Raw genomic sequence first — 17,399 nt, 5'->3', positions numbered from 1 at the left:
TGCTTAGATGAGACATGCTTTGTGTGAATGCCTCCTGTTTTCTTTCAATATCAGATATGTGAATTATGCAATGCCATGTTTTCCAGCCAGTTATCATATATGTGAATTTTGCACCGCCATGGAGCCAGGCATCATATATGTGAATTATCTCATGCCATCTTTTTTTTCATTACGTATCCCATTTGTCGACAATCTGTGTATATTGAACTACTCTTCATGTGTATCAGCCATTTGAGCCGGTTATGGAAAAATCTGGAGTGAAAACAAGGTCTTTAGAGCAGGCAATGGTACCTGCTGAAGCATATATCTCGATGGTTATAGGGAGCTCCTCAGAGGAGGATTCAGAGACAGATGACCAGTCCTATATCCCACCTGAGGTGTATGCTCTAAGTTGCAATATTTATATTTCACATATGATGCATATGGTGTCTTGCATTGCTTAGTTTAGACATCATATGCACAATATTGAATTCTATCTGCTTAGTTTAGAGATCATACATGCGAGTGCCAGCTGCTTAGTATATGAATCAATTATGTCAATTATATCATGCCATCCTGTATACTTAGACAACACGTATGTGAATTATTTCATCCCAACCTATTTTAGAAAGACATCATATAGTTTTGTCATGTCATCCTGTTTAGGTACTCATCATATGTTGAATTATGCCATTATATCCTATTAAGTTATCCATCATATATCTAAAAGTGTGTCATGCTATCCTGTTTAGTTAGGCATCATATATGTTAAATTGTGTCATGCTGTCTTGTTTGGTTAGATAGCATATATGTGAATTACCGCATCTATCTATCATACAATGTCTGTACGTTCAATTATTTTTCTTGTTTATCAGCCATTTGAATTGGAGGGGGTGATGGCAGTATCTAAGGGAGCAAAAACCCGTTCTTCACAAAAGATAGTGCTACCCATCGATGCAGATAGAACCATGGTTGTACTGGCCCACAAACTAGCCCCACCACACATAATCGAGACTCTTCCAGATTGTACACTTACACCATTGGGCAGAGAACCAGCTACAACCCATCTAACCGCAACCCCAGCGGATAGTAACCCACTTATAGTTGACAAAGCACCATGTCCACCACAGAGTACCCCCACACGAGCAGTTTGTAAAGCTACTGCAGTGCCCAAAGCACGAAGACCACCACAGCTAACCCAAACTCCATGTTTAAAGCAGAAGAGCAACTGTTCTCAGGTCAGATTCCGTAGCTATGGTCCATACTCCTTTGTTGTTGCATCATTGTATTTACTCATACCAACTACTTTCGAATTTGAAGGATCCAATTGAAACTCCAATGGCGCAACAGGTATGTTTTAAACCTATTTCTTTAGCTGGATTGCTGTTCTAACTTCTTGCTCTATGTTGATTTCAGTTTAAGTTGTATAAACAGTTATGTTCTCATGTGATGCACATTACAAGTGCTGCCAATGCTGTGTAGTTTCTCACACTTATATTCTGTCTATGCTGCTATGTCTTAAAAATATATGAGTTGAACTGTGTCTCTATCTTGATTAGGGAACATAAACTAGAATGATATGGACAATACAGTGACCATAGTACATAGATATATGTTTGTTTCATGCTGTTATCCTGTCCACCTTACTACTAAACCGGTTTACCAAAATGAGTTTGGTATACTACAAGCTAAACATGTGATGTGTCTGCTTGTTTCTCTTGTAGTATACAAACAGAATATTGGAGAAGAGCACCCCACTATGCAATGGTAGAGAAAGTAATGCAGATAAGGTTCAAGATAGTGAGACAACCCTGTTGGTCTCCAAGAAAGGAGATAAAAATGATCTTGTAGACAGTGAGAAAACCCCACAGTCCTGCGTTGATGTAGTGTTCGAGTTACTGGCCAGTACCGCTGGCACCAGCTCTTCGAACTCGCTTCCTGAATCACTTCGGCTTCTTCAGTCTCAGCTACAAGCTGAAAGGCATCAGTCAGCTGTGCTGCGGCAAGAAGCTGAAGGACTGAGGAAGTCCCTGTAGAATTCAGATGCGTACTTTCTTGTGCAACAGCAAGCGCTGGAGGATTTAAGCGCCAAATAAGAGAAAGTTAATAAACTTTCTAAGCATCTTGCCAGCATTATGGGTACCCAGGATATTGTTTCTTGAACTCTTCTGAAGTGGTTTCAGTTCTGGACTTGTTTTGCTGCGGCGTTTATATGCTGTTGTGTTCCCTATATTTGCACTGGTGGTGAACTTTGATGCCCAGTGGATGTAATATGTGTAATAGCCGTGATAGCCTAGCATAAGTTGCTTGCTTATTTATTTCCTTGTTGTCTTGTTTATTTGTTTGCTTGTAGTTAGTGCAGTTCTTTTTCCGCGGTTTGCTATTGGCTGCAATAACCTATTTTTTAAAACTAGGCCACAATAACCATGGGCTAATATTTAATGTAGTGACACTGGGCCTCCTACGGGCCGTAGAAACAGTGGGCCTTCTATGGGTCGTAGAAACAGTAGGCCTTCTACGGGCCGTAGAAACATTCGGCCTTCTATGCGTCGTAGAAACAATGGGCCTTCTACGGGCCGTATCATCAATGGGCCTTATACGGGCCGTATGATTGGTTGGCCAAACATGGGCCAATAACAGGCCGCATTATGGCCGTAAACGGGCTAGAGTTGGAATCATCCATTCATGGGCCGACCATAACGGGCCATCGTTAATAGGTTTTATTTGATGACGCTATGAAAACGGCCCAATATATTAATGGACCACAAACGGGCTGACTGTAACCACGGGCTGAATTTGGCCCACAAGTAGAAAATGACAGTAACGGGTCGTAAGTAAACGAATGCTAGAAATAAGCCCAAGAATAAATGGGCTCTTAGAAGGCCGAAAGATAACATGGGCCGGAAACGGCCCAACTGAATAATGGGCCCTTAATGGGTGTAAAGTGATACACTGTTCATTACGGGCCAGTTTCACCACGGGCCGTTAATGGGTCTAAAGTGATACACTATTCATTGCGGGCCAGTTTCACCACGGGTCGTTAATAGGCCAAGAGTTACATAGGGCCTCATATGGGCCCAAAGACGTCATGGGCCATACATGGGTCAGAAGTGAAAACAGGCTGGAAATCATATTGAAAGGCCCAGATGACGCTACTGGGCCTAATTTGGATAGGGCGTACCGGGCCTTGGGTTAGCGGGCTGTAAATGGGCTATATGCGAACAGGCCGTTAACAGCCTTTCCATGGGCGGGCCCGTCACCTTTTGAGCAAGTCAAACGGGTCGGCCTTTTCACAGGAATGGGCCTCTGTTGGGCCGTGCCACATGTCGACGTATCATAGGTGCCTCCAGCTAATGATGATTTTACACGTGGAAAATCCCCATTGGCCAGGGCTGTTAATGGGTTATCGGATCCAAAACCTGACTCGATAGCTTAATGGCGTTCCGTTATGGTGGATGCCACGTGTCAGTCACCCTTGGCGAAAGCACTTCTGTGATGCACGATTTATCATCATGGAAGTGGACACTTCTGTGATGATAATTTTGGTAATGTGATGGAACACTTCTACCACATCATAGGTATGACTATCTTGATTCTGTCATAAAATCGTCATGGATGTACATGCATGACAAAAAACGCGACCTACTGTGACAAACATGTATCATCACGGAAGTGTATTTTTTTGTAGTGATCATAGGCTTCGAGAGAGAGTGTTGCTTTTGTTCTCTCTTGTCTTGGTGGTTGAACTTTATTATTTGCTTGTTTGAGATACTCTATGCAGTTTGTCAGATACTTGGATGATCATGTGTTTGATCATATGCTATGCTACGTTATTGCTTGTGGGATGATATTATCTCTTACTTTTCCGTATGATCATTCACTTTGGTTGGTGATGAGTGCATGTATTTAATCATTATCATTTTGAGCGCTCCACCAAGATGTATGTAACATGGAAGAGTAACCCATGATCCTAACTCATTGTGCATTTGCAGTCCAAAGCAAATCTTAAACTATGCACAAATTTAGGGGGAGCTCTTGCTTCTCACATACTTCTCAAAGCGACAATGTTTTGCAATCTTATTATCATTTGTTGAAACTTTGATCTATATGTTGTCATCAATTACCAAAAAGGGGGAGATTGAAAGTGCAACTATCCCTAGGTGGTTTTGGTAATTCCTAACAACATATAGCTCATTGAGCTAATGCTATCCCAAGATAAATATTTCAGGAAAGCTCAATGTTTGGCATGGCATGGATGAGAAAAGTGGACCCCTCAAAATGCTAAGGACAAAAGGATTGGCTCAAGCTCAAAGCTCAAGACTCTACATTTTCTATTTTAGTGATCCAAGATCACATTGAGTCTATAGGAAAAGCCAATACTATCAAGGAGGGATGAGGTGTTGCTTAATGAGGCTCTTGCTCAAAATGCTTAGTGATATGCTCCAAAGTCCTCAACTACTTTCTCACATCCACATATGACCTAAACCAAAAGTCAAACTCGGCCCCACCGATTCTTTCTATCCGGCGCCACCGAGTTCAGATGTCATAGCCATTGCCACAAACCCTAGGCAAATCGGTCTCACCGAGATGGGATTGTAATCTCTCTGTTTCCCTTTGTAATGTTTCGGTCTCACCGAGATGAGCGATCGGTCCCACCAAGATAGCAATGTAAACTCTCTGTTTCCTTTTCGTAACGTTTCGGTCCCACCGAGATGAGCAAAACGGTCCCACTGAGTTGGCCTGACCAACTCTCTGGTTAGCTTACTACCAAAATCGGTCGCACCAAGTTTGTGTAATCGGTCTCACCGAGATTACGTTATGCCCTAACCCTAACCATATCGGTCCTACCGAGTTGCATGTCGGTCCCACCGAAAATCCTAACGGTCACTAGATTTGCTAAATCGGTCCGACCGAGTTTCTCAATTCGGTCCCACCTAGATTGGTAAGTTGTGTGTAATGGTTAAATTTTGTGTGGAGGCTATATATACCCCTCCACCCCCTCTTCATTCGTGGAGAGAGCCATCAGAACATGCCTACATTTACAATTTACATTTTCTGAGAGAGAACCACCTACACTTGTGTTGAGGTCAAGATATTCCATTCCTACCATATGAATCTTGATCTCTAGCCTTCCCCAAGTTGCTTTGCACTCAAATCTTCTTTCCACCAAATCCAAATCCTATGAGAGAGAGTTGAGTGTTGGGGAGACTATCATTTGAAGCACAAGAGCAAGGAGTTCATCATCAACACACCATTTGTTACTTCTTGGAGAGTGGTGTCTCCTAGATTGGCTAGGTGTCACTTGGGAGCCTCCGACAAGATTGTGGAGTTGAACCAAGGAGTTTGTACGGGCAAGGAGATCGCCTACTTCCTGAAGATCTACCCCTAGTGAGGCAAGTCCTTCGTGGGCGACGACCATGGTGGGATAGACAAGGTTGCTTCTTCGTGGACCCTTCATGGGTGGAGCCCTCCGTGGACTCGCGCAGCCGTTACCCTTTGTGGGTTGAAGTCTCCATCAACGTGGATGAACGATAGCACCACCTATCGGAACCACGACTCAAAAATCTCCGTGTCTCCAATTGCACCTGCCTCCTCAAACTCCTCCCCTTTACCTTCATATGCAATTGTGTTAAATTCCACTGCTATACTCTAGAATTGCATGTGTAGGTTGATTGCTTGACTTGTGCTAAGTTGCTAAAATCTGCCAAGAATTAAAATTGGGAAAAGGCAAAGTTTTTATTTGGTTAAGTAGTCTAATCACCCCCTCTAGACATACTTTTGACCCTACATGTGTAGATATTTTTTGTGCGTGGGAGGAAGCAAGGTCAATCGATCACATAGGGTCATCGTGCGATCGAAAGAGTGAGACGGGTTGGAGAGAGTGACCTAGATAGACAATGTGCATGAGAGAGTATACAATGTGAATAGGTCGAATTGGGCTCAAACATGGTGATATATTGTTTTTGTCCGAGAAAGAGCGAGGTCAATCGAGACATACAGAGAGAGAGAGAGAGAGAGAGAGAGAGAGAGATTGAGTGAGCGTGGCCCTCCATGAGGTCAAAAGAGTGGGGGCGGCTTGGATGTACTGACCTAGATAGACAATCTGCGTGAGAGAGTATAGAGTGTGTCGATCGAGGCCCGAATAGGGAGATATATCATTTATGTGTGAAAGAAAATGAGGTTAAACGAGACTCAGATAAAGAGAGCGAGATTGAGCGAGTGTGGCCCACCATGCGGAAGAAAGAGTGAGACAGTCTCGAGGGAGTGACCTAGATAGACAACGTGCGTGCGTGTGCACAAGAGGTTGGGGGGGCTAGAGGCAATGCATGTATTTAGCGTGAGAGGGTGAGAGGGAGAGGGAGAGAGAGCTTGGCATGGGGTGCAATGGCGGGTGTGTGAGGTAAATACATTTGGTAACAGAGTGGAAAAAGGGGTTGTGTAGTTGAGAGACTTAGAGATCGAAACATGGAGAGAAAAAATGAACGTGTGTTGGAAACCGATAGCTTCCTAAGGTGGTTAGGAGAGGACGATTGACCGATACAGGAAGTATTTAGCGGGTGTGCCGGGGGGGCTAAAAAAACATTTGTATGTACATAGTACGAGACTTAATATCGATGTTTCAATTCGGTGTACATTTTAAGATTTTAACTAAGGACCATGCATACGGGTAATTATTTCTAATTCGTGCCATACTAGGTTTCGAAAAGTTGATATTGACTCAATTTGTTGTGCTATTTTGTGTTGGGGAATGTTGTAGAAAATTAAAAAAATTCTACGCTTCACCAAGATCAATCTATGGAGTCATCTAGCAATGAGAGAGAGGAGTGCATCTACATACCCTTGTAGATCGCGAGCGGAAGCATTCAAGAGAACGGGGTTGAGGGAGTCGTACTCGTCGTGATCCAAATCACCGGAGATCCTAGTGCCGAACGGACGGCACTTCCGTGTTCAACACATGTACGGTTGGGAAGACGTCTCCTCCTTCTTGATCCAGCAAGGGGGAAGGAGAGGTTGATGGAGATCCAGCAGCACGACGGCGTGGTGGTGGAAGTAGCAGCGATCTCAGCAGGGCTTCGCCAAGCTCTACGAGAGGGAGAGGTGTTGCAGAGGGAGAGGGAGGCGCCAAGAGCATGGGTGCGCAGCCCTCCCTCCCCCCTCTTTATATAGGGGCCCTGGGGGGCGCCGTCCCCCTAGAGATTGGATCTCAAGGGGGGCGGCCAAGGGGGGTGGCTTGCCCCCCAAGCCAAGTGGGGCGCCCCCCACCCCTAGGGTTTCCAACCCTAGGCGCAGAAGGAGGCCCAAGGGGGGTGCACCAGCCCACCAGGGGCTGGTTCCCTTCCCCACTTCAGCCCATGGGGCACTCTGGGATAGGTGGCCCCGCCCGGTGGACCCCCGGGACCCTTCCGGTGGTCCCGGTACAATACTGGTGACCCCCGAAACTTCCCCGATGGCCGAAACTCGACTTCCTATATACGATTCTTTACCTCCGGACCATTCTGGAACTCCTCGTGATGTCCGGGATCTCATCCAGGACTCCAAACAACTTTCGGGTTACCACATACTAATATCTCTGCAACCCTAGCATCACCGAACCTTAAGTGTGTAGACCCTACGGGTTCGGGAGACATGCAGACATGACCGAGACGACTCTCCGGTCAATAACCAACAGCGGGATCTGGATACCCATGTTGGCTCCCACATGCTCCTCGATGATCTCATCGGATGAACCACGACATCGAGGATTCAAGTAATCCTGTATACAATTCCCTTTGTCAATCGATATGTTACTTGCCCGAGATTCGATCGTCGGTATCCCAATACCTCGTTCAATCTCGTTACCGGCAAGTCACTTTACTCGTACTGTAATGCATGATCCCTTGACCAAACACTTGGTCACATTGAGCTCATTATGATGATGCATCACCGAGTGGGCCCAGAGATACCTCTCCGTCATATGGAGTGACAAATCCCAGTCTCGATCTGTGTCAACCCAACATATACTTTTGGGGATACCCGTAGTATACCTTTATAGTCACCCAGTTATGTTGTGACGTTTGGTACACCCAAAGCACTCCTACGGTATCCGGGAGTTACATGATCTGATGGTCTAAGGAAAAGATACTTGACATTGGAAAAGCTCTAGCAAACGAACTACACGATCTTGTGCTATGCTTAGGATTGGGTCTTGTCCCTCACATCATTCTCCTAATGATGTGATACCGTTATCAACGACATCCAATGTCCATAGTCTGGATACCATGACTATCAGTCGATCAACGAGCTAGTCAACTAGAGGCTCACTAGGGACATGTTGTGGTCTATGTATTCACACATGTATTACGATTTCCGGATAACACAATTATAGCATGAATAATAGACAATTATCATGAACAAGGAAATATAAAATAATCTTTTTATTATTGCCTCTAGGGCATATTTCCAACAGTCTCCCACTTGCACTAGAGTCAATAATCTAGTTACATTGTGATGAATCGAACACCCATAGAGTTCTGGTGTTGATCATGTTTTGCTCGTGGAAGAGGTTTAGTCAACGGATCTGCGACATTCAGATCCGTATGCACTTTGCAAATATCTATGTCTCCATCTTGAACATTTTCATGAATGGAGTTGAAGCGACGCTTGGTGTACCTGGTCTTCTTCTGAAACCTGGCTCCTTGGCAAGGGCAATATGTAACATCCCAAATTTTCAATTTGGAATGTTATACAAAGATCATCATTGCATATCATATTTTGTTGCATCTTTGGCTCGATCCTAGAAATTCTATGCAACTCAAGGACCCTCGGAGAGAGTTGGGCATTTCGTTATTTTCTTATTTGGGTATTTCTCAAATTTTGAAAATGGGATCATTGATTTTATTTATTTTATCTTCAATTATTTCTACTACCAAAAATTCAGAGAGGGAATAAAATGACTTTCCCAAAATAAAGAAATAATGAAGATTTAATAAAAAAATCAAATAAGATTTATTTTGGAGTTTTTCGCTTTTTATTTGAATTTAGGAAAAATGCGCGTTTTTCAAAATTGCATTTAGGCCCCAAATAAATGTTCATCTAGTCCGGCTTGATTTTAGAAGCCGGGGAACATTTATTTCTGGATTTTTGGAGTCCGTTAGGTACTTCTTTTGAATTTTTTTACGCGTAATGTTTTATATAAAAAAACGCGCACCGACCTCGGGCCGTGCCCGAGCGGGACTCCGCTCGGGGGGCACTTTATAAAGCGCTCGACCCAGCGCCCCAGCCCGCTAGCTTGCCCCGCCGCCAGCCCGATCCGCCGCCCCGGCCCACCCGCGAAACCCTAACCCTAGCCAGATCCGCCGCCGCCGCCCACCAGATCAGCCGCCGCCAGCGCCCGCCTCCGCCGCCCGCCGTCGCCGGACCCGCCGGACTTCGTCGCCACCGCCGCCGAGGTTCCCCGCCGCCTCGAACCGCGTGCCGCCGGTTTTCTTAAAAAACCGGGCGGTTTTCATTACGGTTTTTTTTTCGTTTTTTTTTAGTTTCGGTTTTTTTCGGTTTAGGTTAATTAGCGGACGTTCGTCCGTTAGTTCGTTTTAACGAACGCCTTCGTCAGATTCGTTAAATTAACGAACGTTCGTTTGTTAATCCGTTCATCGTTTTTCTTTTTCTCGGATTTTCCGCGGTTATTTTTTGATCGCGATTTCTGATCCGATTTTCGTTTTAGTATAACTTTTCGCTCGTTTGTCGGAATCAGGCGATTCAAGCGCCCGGAGTTTCGTCTCGAAACCCTCTTTCCGAATAATCTACTTAAACAAGTTTTTGCCTCTGTAAAATTTGACTTAGATCCAGATTAGTAAAACGAAGCTGTTTTCTTTCGCCGTTTGACTTTCGTTGCTTTGTTTGATTTGGTTCTTTTTGCAAACCAGAGTTCTTAAGTTGAACATTCTGGTTCGATCTTTTATTCGAGTTTTACCAGTGCATTAGATGAGTACTTATTGTATGTTTGTTTGTTTGTTTGTCTGCGATAGAATACCCGGAGTGCGCCGCCTGTAACTTCGAGTCTCTAGGTCTCGCGGATCATCAGCAAGGCAAGTAACACTTGATCATACCTTTCTACTACCCAGTTTTTATGCATTAGATCTATCCCCAAACATTGCATGATTAGGATCTAATTAAATTGTGGGATGGGAACTAGATGAGGTAGTACCTATTACCTGTTTTATTTTCAAACCATTGGGAGTTACTTCTACGTTTGCTTATTATGTCATACTATGCTAGTAGACGTGGATTGGGTGAGTGAATATCCATGCATATGTGAGATTGTTAATTAATGGTTTATTTAAGGTGGCAACTTAAACACACATCTGGGTGGATTGAGGCACTAGTTTTCTAGCAGGACTTGCCTGTATTTCTTCGGACCGCCACCCAGGCTCAAAGGGATCATGAGATTATTCAAACTAGAAACTTCCGTGTGCAGCCACATGCTATTATGGGCTCTAGCATAGTTGACTAAGTTGTGCGAACTCTTACAGGGTGGACTAGCAGATGTAGGGGATGTAGGTTGGTACGGTCTACCCCTCATGTAAGGTGCTAGTGCTTCTGAAAGACTATGTCTCGGTCATCCGTTTCTCAAACACCATGTAGTGCGGGAAACCAAGCGGAGGCGATCGAGTCATGTGGGGAAAAGTGCGCAAACCTCTGTAGAGTGTATAAACTAATCATGGTTAGCCGTGTCCCCAGTTATGGACATCTTGAGTATCTAGTACTTCATTATCATGTGAATCTCATCATGTTACTTTAATTAATATTGTTGGGTTTTAATGAGTACTTTTTAATTGGGATTGAGGATGCTGTCAACCATTCTCAATGTTTAACAATCACCATGATAGTTAATTAAAATTATTCCTTTGCAGTAGGGAAAAATTGGCTTTATGCAAAAACTGTAACCATAGAGCTTTGACACCAGCCAAATTGCATGTAGTGTAGCTTATTCCAATGTTATTCTCTATGTGTTACATTGCCAGCATATTCCATGTGCTGACCCGTTTTCGTGCTGCAACGTTTCATGTTGCAGACTTTTTAGACGACGGGTAAGGTGCTTTTAGGTCGTGGTTCTATACTCAATGATGCTGTTGGAGTTGATGGACTCGCTTATCTTCCAAGCCTTCCGCTGTTATCGTTTTAGATGGCCTTAAGCCATATTTATTTCAGTAAGTTCTCTTTTGAGACATTCGATGTAATAAGGGTGTGATTGCTACTCTGTTATAAATCCTCCAAGTACTGTGTGGTGTCAGCATTACTGATCCAGGGATGACACTGAGCACAGAGACTTGACCGTCTGAGGTCGGGTCGCTACAAAGGTGGTATCAGAGCACACGATGACTGTAGGACACGGCCACTAAGCTAAAGCCCTAGATCACTACTCTTTCTTCTCATTTCTGATTCCTCATCTTTTCTATTCCTTAGGATGGCGGATGCAAGGATCAAGTTCGCACAACCAGATGAGAATTCACCTTTTGGATGTCCCTTGAAGGAAGCCGCTAGATACCTGAACATAGGAGTACCAAGCTTCACTGGAACTTTCAACGCCACTTTACCCGAAGAGGAGCGCTGGAGGATTCAAGTCAACATTCCAGGAAGGACATTTGCGCTAGTCACGGAGCCAATAGAGTTTACCTTTGATGTACCAACATGGAGCCTAGGAAAAAGCATGGCAGCTCACATCGCCATGGGACGAATTGGAGAAGTTTACTACAACGACCTCAAGAATACTATCTACCAGATTTGTGGGCGCTGAGATGAGCATTGGGAGATGATCGCCACCAGGAGGGACAGATCAATCGCAGCTTATATTCAGGAGTTAAACCAACACATCTGACGCCAGGAGAACCAGATGTGCGTAGATATGGAGGAGTTACAGAAGGCTATGACCAGGATCAAGGAGCTAGAAGCAGAACTCAAGGCTACACGCAAAGATTATATGGAAGAAATTATCGCTCTAGTAAGACAGAACGGTGATCTTAAGGAGAAGATTGGAGTATTCATGCGAGGTTCAGCACCCAGAGGAGAAGAGGATGAACCTACATGTCCAGATAATTATATCATCATCGACGACACCGACTCGGATCCCGACGATAGCGAGGATGACTATGTTGATGAAGCTGGAGCAGATATCATGGAATCTACATCGGAGCAGTTTTTCTAGTTGACCACCATAACAGTAGTAGAATTTTCCACCATTTAACTAGTTTTAGTCCAAGCACTTTTGTAACGATACTTAGACTGTTGTATGCCCTTGTTTGAATTGATTGGAATGATATTGTGTGTTTTGTTACATGTGCATATGGGTAGTGTTTCCCACTAGACCTCATTCTATTCTAAACTCTCCCGATTAAACCCTCAGATGCCTCCGAGACGCGACCCCGAGTTTGTTTTTCCGCCAGAGATCACTCAGTTGATTCAGCAGCAAAATACCTTGATTCAAACATTGGTACAGAACCAAGGAAACAACAACAACCCACCACCACCACCTGTTGACCATTTGACCCGTTTCTTAAGGATGAATCCGCCGGTGTTTTCCAATAGCACCGAGCCGATTGTTGCAGATGATTGGCTCCGTAAGATAGGGAGGGAGTTGACCACTATAGGATGTACAGATGGAGAAAGGGTGAAGTTTTCTGCACATCAGCTTGAAGGACCCGCAGCAGCATGGTGGGAGAATTTTACAGCCACTTACCCTGTAGACACTGTCACATGGAATCAGTTTCAACAAGCTTTTCGTACTGCCCATGTTTCAACAGGAGCTATGGCCATGAAGAAGTGTGAGTTTCGCAACTTACGCCAAGGAGGACGGACAGTTGGCCAGTATGTGGATGATTTTAGTAAGCTAGCACGATATGCCCCAGATGACGTTGCTACGGATGCAACTAAGCAGGAGAAGTTTCTAGAAGGACTGAATGATGAGCTGAGCATGCAGTTGATGGTAGCCACCTTCAATAACTACCAGGAGTTAGTAGATCGTGCTCTTATGATTGAAGGGAAGCAGCAGCAGATTGATAATCGTAAGAGGAAGTATGCACAAGGGAAGTATAATTCTGGAGCTCAGCAGAAGCCACGCTTTACCCCAAAGTCAGGAGGACATTTTCAGCATACTCATGGAGGAGGCAGCTCGCACAATCACAATGGCACAAAGAATGGAAACGGGAATGGAGGAAGCAATGGACAAAGCCGCACCAACCCGTCAACACCATCCAAAGCAGACCTGAGCCATATCACCTGTTATAAGTGCCGCAAGACGGGGCATTATGCAAATGATTGCCCAGAAGCCCAAAATGGAAATGGCAATGGAGCTCAGGAAAGAAGCCGAACCCTTTCAACCGGGGGCAAGTGAACCACGTTACCGTGGAGGAGGTTGAAGCTCAACCAGACGCAGTAATAGGTAAGTTTTTGGTTAAGGCATTTACTGCAGTTGTTCTTTTCGATACTGGTGCATCGCATTCATACATATCAAGGGGATTTGTCGATAAATATAACTTGCCAACCCAAGAACTTAGGTCACCCATGCTGGTAACCTCACCCGGAGCAGAGTATACGGCTAGTAAATGGTGTGATCGACTGCCATTAAGGATTGGACACCATGTATTTCCCTCAGACCTAATAGTTTTGGAATCGCAAGGTTTGGATGTGATATTAGGCATGGATTGGTTATCAAAGTATGGAGGGAACATTGATTGCGTCAGTAAGTCGATTTTGCTTACCACCCCTGAAGGAAGAAGGATCAAGTATGTATCACGGCATGAGCCGAGGAGAGCACATGTAAATTCCTTATCAGGAGTGGTGCAGGAGGAAGTACCAGTGGTAAGGGATTTTCCCGATGTATTTCCAGAAGAGTTGCCAGGCATGCCACCGGATAGAGACATTGAGTTCTTAATTGAGCTACTGCCAGGCACTGGACCTATATCCAAGAGACCGTACAGGATGCCAGCCCAAGATTTGGAGGAAATTAAGAAGCAGATCAAGGAGTTGTTGGATAAAGGTTTTATTCGCCCAAGTTCTTCACCTTGGGTATCGCCAGTACTTCTAGTGGAAAAGAAGGATGGATCATTAAGAATGGTTGTTGATTATCGCGGATTGAATGAAGTAATAATCAAGAACAAGTACCCACTACCAATGATCAATGATCTGTTTGATCGGTTGCAAGGAGCTAAGGTGTTTTCCAAGATCGATTTGCGATCAGGGTACCATCAGTTGAAGATTCGGGAGCAAGATATACCGAAGACGGCTTTTACCACCAGGTATGGGCTGTATGAGTATACCGTTATGTCATTTGGTTTGACTAACGCCCCAGCCTATTTTATGAACATGATGAACAAGGTGTTTATGGAGTTTTTGGATAAGTTCGTCGTGGTGTTCATTGATGATATTTTGGTTTACTCGAAGAATGAAGAGGAACATAAGGAACACTTGTGTTCGGTACTCAAGAAGCTCAGAGAACATCAGCTATATGCCAAGTTCAGCAAGTGTGAGTTTTGGTTGAAGGAAGTTGGATTTCTCGGACATGTTATATCCGGAGAAGGAATTGCCGTAGACCCCACTAAAGTTGTCACTGTGACATACTGGGAGGCACCAACCACAGTTGGAGAGATCAGGAGTTTCCTTGGACTCGCAGGATACTATCGGAGATTCATTGAAAATTTCTCGAAGATTGCGAAGCCTATGATAGAGTTGTTGAAGAAGGATACTAAGTTCATTTGGACTAAGGAGTGTGAGGCTAGTTTCCAGGAGTTGAAGAAACATTTGGTTACCTCACCAGTATTAATTCTGCTAGACCAGACTAAGGATTATGAAGTGTATTGCGATGCTTCACGTCGAGGACTTGGAGCAGTGCTTATGCAGGAGGGAAGAATTGTTTCGTATGCTTCACAACAGCTTAAGCCTCATGAGTTGAATTATGCTACTCATGATTTGGAATTAGCAGCCTAGTGCATGCACTGAAAACATGGAGACATTTTCTCATTGGAAATCATTGTGAGGTGTACACGGATCCTAAGAGTTTGAAGTACATCTTCACGCAGAAGGAGTTAAATCTCAGGCAGAGGAGATGGTTGGAGCTTATTAAGGATTATGATATGAGATTGCATTATCACCCCGGGAAGGCTAACGTTGTAGCAGATGTGTTGAGCCATAAGAGCCACATCAATACACTAATGATGGGAGGAATGCCCAAGGAGTTAGCCGAGGATCTTCATGATCTATGTTTGGAAATAGTTCCGAGAGGCTATGTAGCAGCAATGGAGATTCAGTCTACATTGATGGATAAAATCAGAGAAGCTCAAAAGACAGATAAGGAAGTTGCCTCTATAAAGGAGAAAATGAATGAAGGAAAGGCTAAGGGATTTCGTGAGGATGAGTATGATACCCTACGATTTGAGGACCGTGTTTATGTGCCCAATGACCCGGAGATCAGGAGGTTGATTCTGCAAGAGGCACATGATTCACCATACTCGATCCACCCCGGAAATACAAAGATGTATTTTGGATTTGAAGGAAACATTCTGGTGGACCGGAATGAAGAAGGATATTGCAGAGTATGTAGCAGTTTGTGATGTATGTCAGAGGGTGAAAGCAGAACATCAGAAGCCAGCTGGATTGTTGCAGCCATTGCCTATACCCGAATGGAAGTGGGACAAACTAGGCATGGATTTCATCACGGGATTGCCCAGGACTCGTTCAGGCTATGACTCGATTTGGGTTGTAGTCGATCGTTTGACGAAGGTAGCTCATTTCATTCCAGTAAAGACTACCTACAGCGGTGCCAAATTGGCTAAGATATACATGACAAGGATTGTATGTTTGCATGGAGTTCCGAGGAGTATCATATCAGATAGAGGAACCCAATTCACCTCAAAGTTCTGGAAGCAATTGCACGAAACATTGGGAACCAGGCTGGAGTTTAGCACAGCTTTCCATCCGCAGACAGATGGACAGACCGAGAGAGTCAATCAGATTTTGGAGGATATGCTTAGAGCTTGTGTGTTGGATTATGGATCTAGTTGGGATGATAACTTGCCATACGCGGAGTTTTCTTACAACAACAGTTATCAATCCAGTTTGAAGATGGCCCCTTTCGAAGCCTTGTACGGAAGGAGGTGCAGAACCCCGTTGTTGTGGGATGAGGTTGGAGACCGCCAGTTGTTTGGACCGGATTTGATTAAGGAGTCTGAACAGAAAGTAAAGTTGATTCGCGATAGGCTCAAGGTAGCCCAGTCAAGACAGAAAAGTTATGCGGATCCAAAACGCAAGGAGACAGAATATGAAGTCGGAGACAGAGTTTATCTTCGAGTATCTCCGCTACGAGGAGTTAAGCGCTTTGGAGTTAAAGGCAAGTTAGCACCACATTTTGTGGGTCCATACAAGGTTTTGGAACGCATGGGAGAAGTAGCGTACAAGTTGGAATTACCTGAGGGATTGTCAGGAGTTCACGATGTGTTCCATGTTTCACAGTTGAAGAAGTGTCACGCAGAAATAGCCGATATTCCACTGAGAGATACTGTGCCACTGGAAGCAATTCAGTTGAAGGATGATTTGACTTATGAGGAGAAACTAGTTAGAATTCTGGATTATGCCAGTCGAGTTACCCGCAGTAAGGTTATCAAGTTTTGCAAAGTTCAGTGGAGCCACCACACCGAGGAGGAAGCCACCTGGGAGCGAGAGGAAGATCTGCTCAAGGACCACCCTCACCTATTTGCTAGCCAACCCGAATCTCGAGGGAGAGATTCATCTTAAGGGGGGTAGGTTTGTAACATCCCAAATTTTCAATTTGGAATGTTATACATAGATCATCATTGCATATCATATTTTGTTGCATCTTTGGCTCGATCCTAGAAATTCTATGCAACTCAAGGACCCTCAGAGAGAGTTGGGGATTTCGTTATTTTCTTATTTGGGTATTTCACAAATTTTGAAAATGGGATCATTGATTTTATTTATTTTATCTTCAATTATTTCTACTACCAAAAATTCAGAGAGGGAATAAAAGGACTTTCCCAAAATAAAGAAATAATGAAGATTTAATAAAAAATCAAATAAGATTTATTTTGGAGTTTTTCGCTTTTTATTTGAATTTAGGAAAAATGCGCGTTTTTCAAAATTGCATTTAGGCCCCAAATAAATGTTCATCTAGTCCGGCCTGATTTTAGAAGCCGGGGAAAATTTATTTCGGGATTTTTGGAGTCCGTTAGGTACTTCTTTTGATTTTTTTACGCGTAATGTTTTATAAAAAAACGCGCACCCACCTCGGGCCGTGCCCGAGCGGGACTCCGCTCGGGGGGCACTTTATAAAGCGCCCGACCCGGCGCCCCAGCCCGCCAGCTCGCCCCACCGCCAGTCCGATCCGCCGCCCCGGCCCACCCGCGAAACCCTAACCCTAGCCAGATCTGCCGCCG

This window comes from Triticum dicoccoides, chromosome 1B (genome assembly GCF_002162155.2).
Source record: "Triticum dicoccoides isolate Atlit2015 ecotype Zavitan chromosome 1B, WEW_v2.0, whole genome shotgun sequence".
Lineage (NCBI taxonomy): Eukaryota > Viridiplantae > Streptophyta > Magnoliopsida > Poales > Poaceae > Triticum > Triticum dicoccoides.
Note: the sequence above shows the minus strand (reverse complement) of the source record.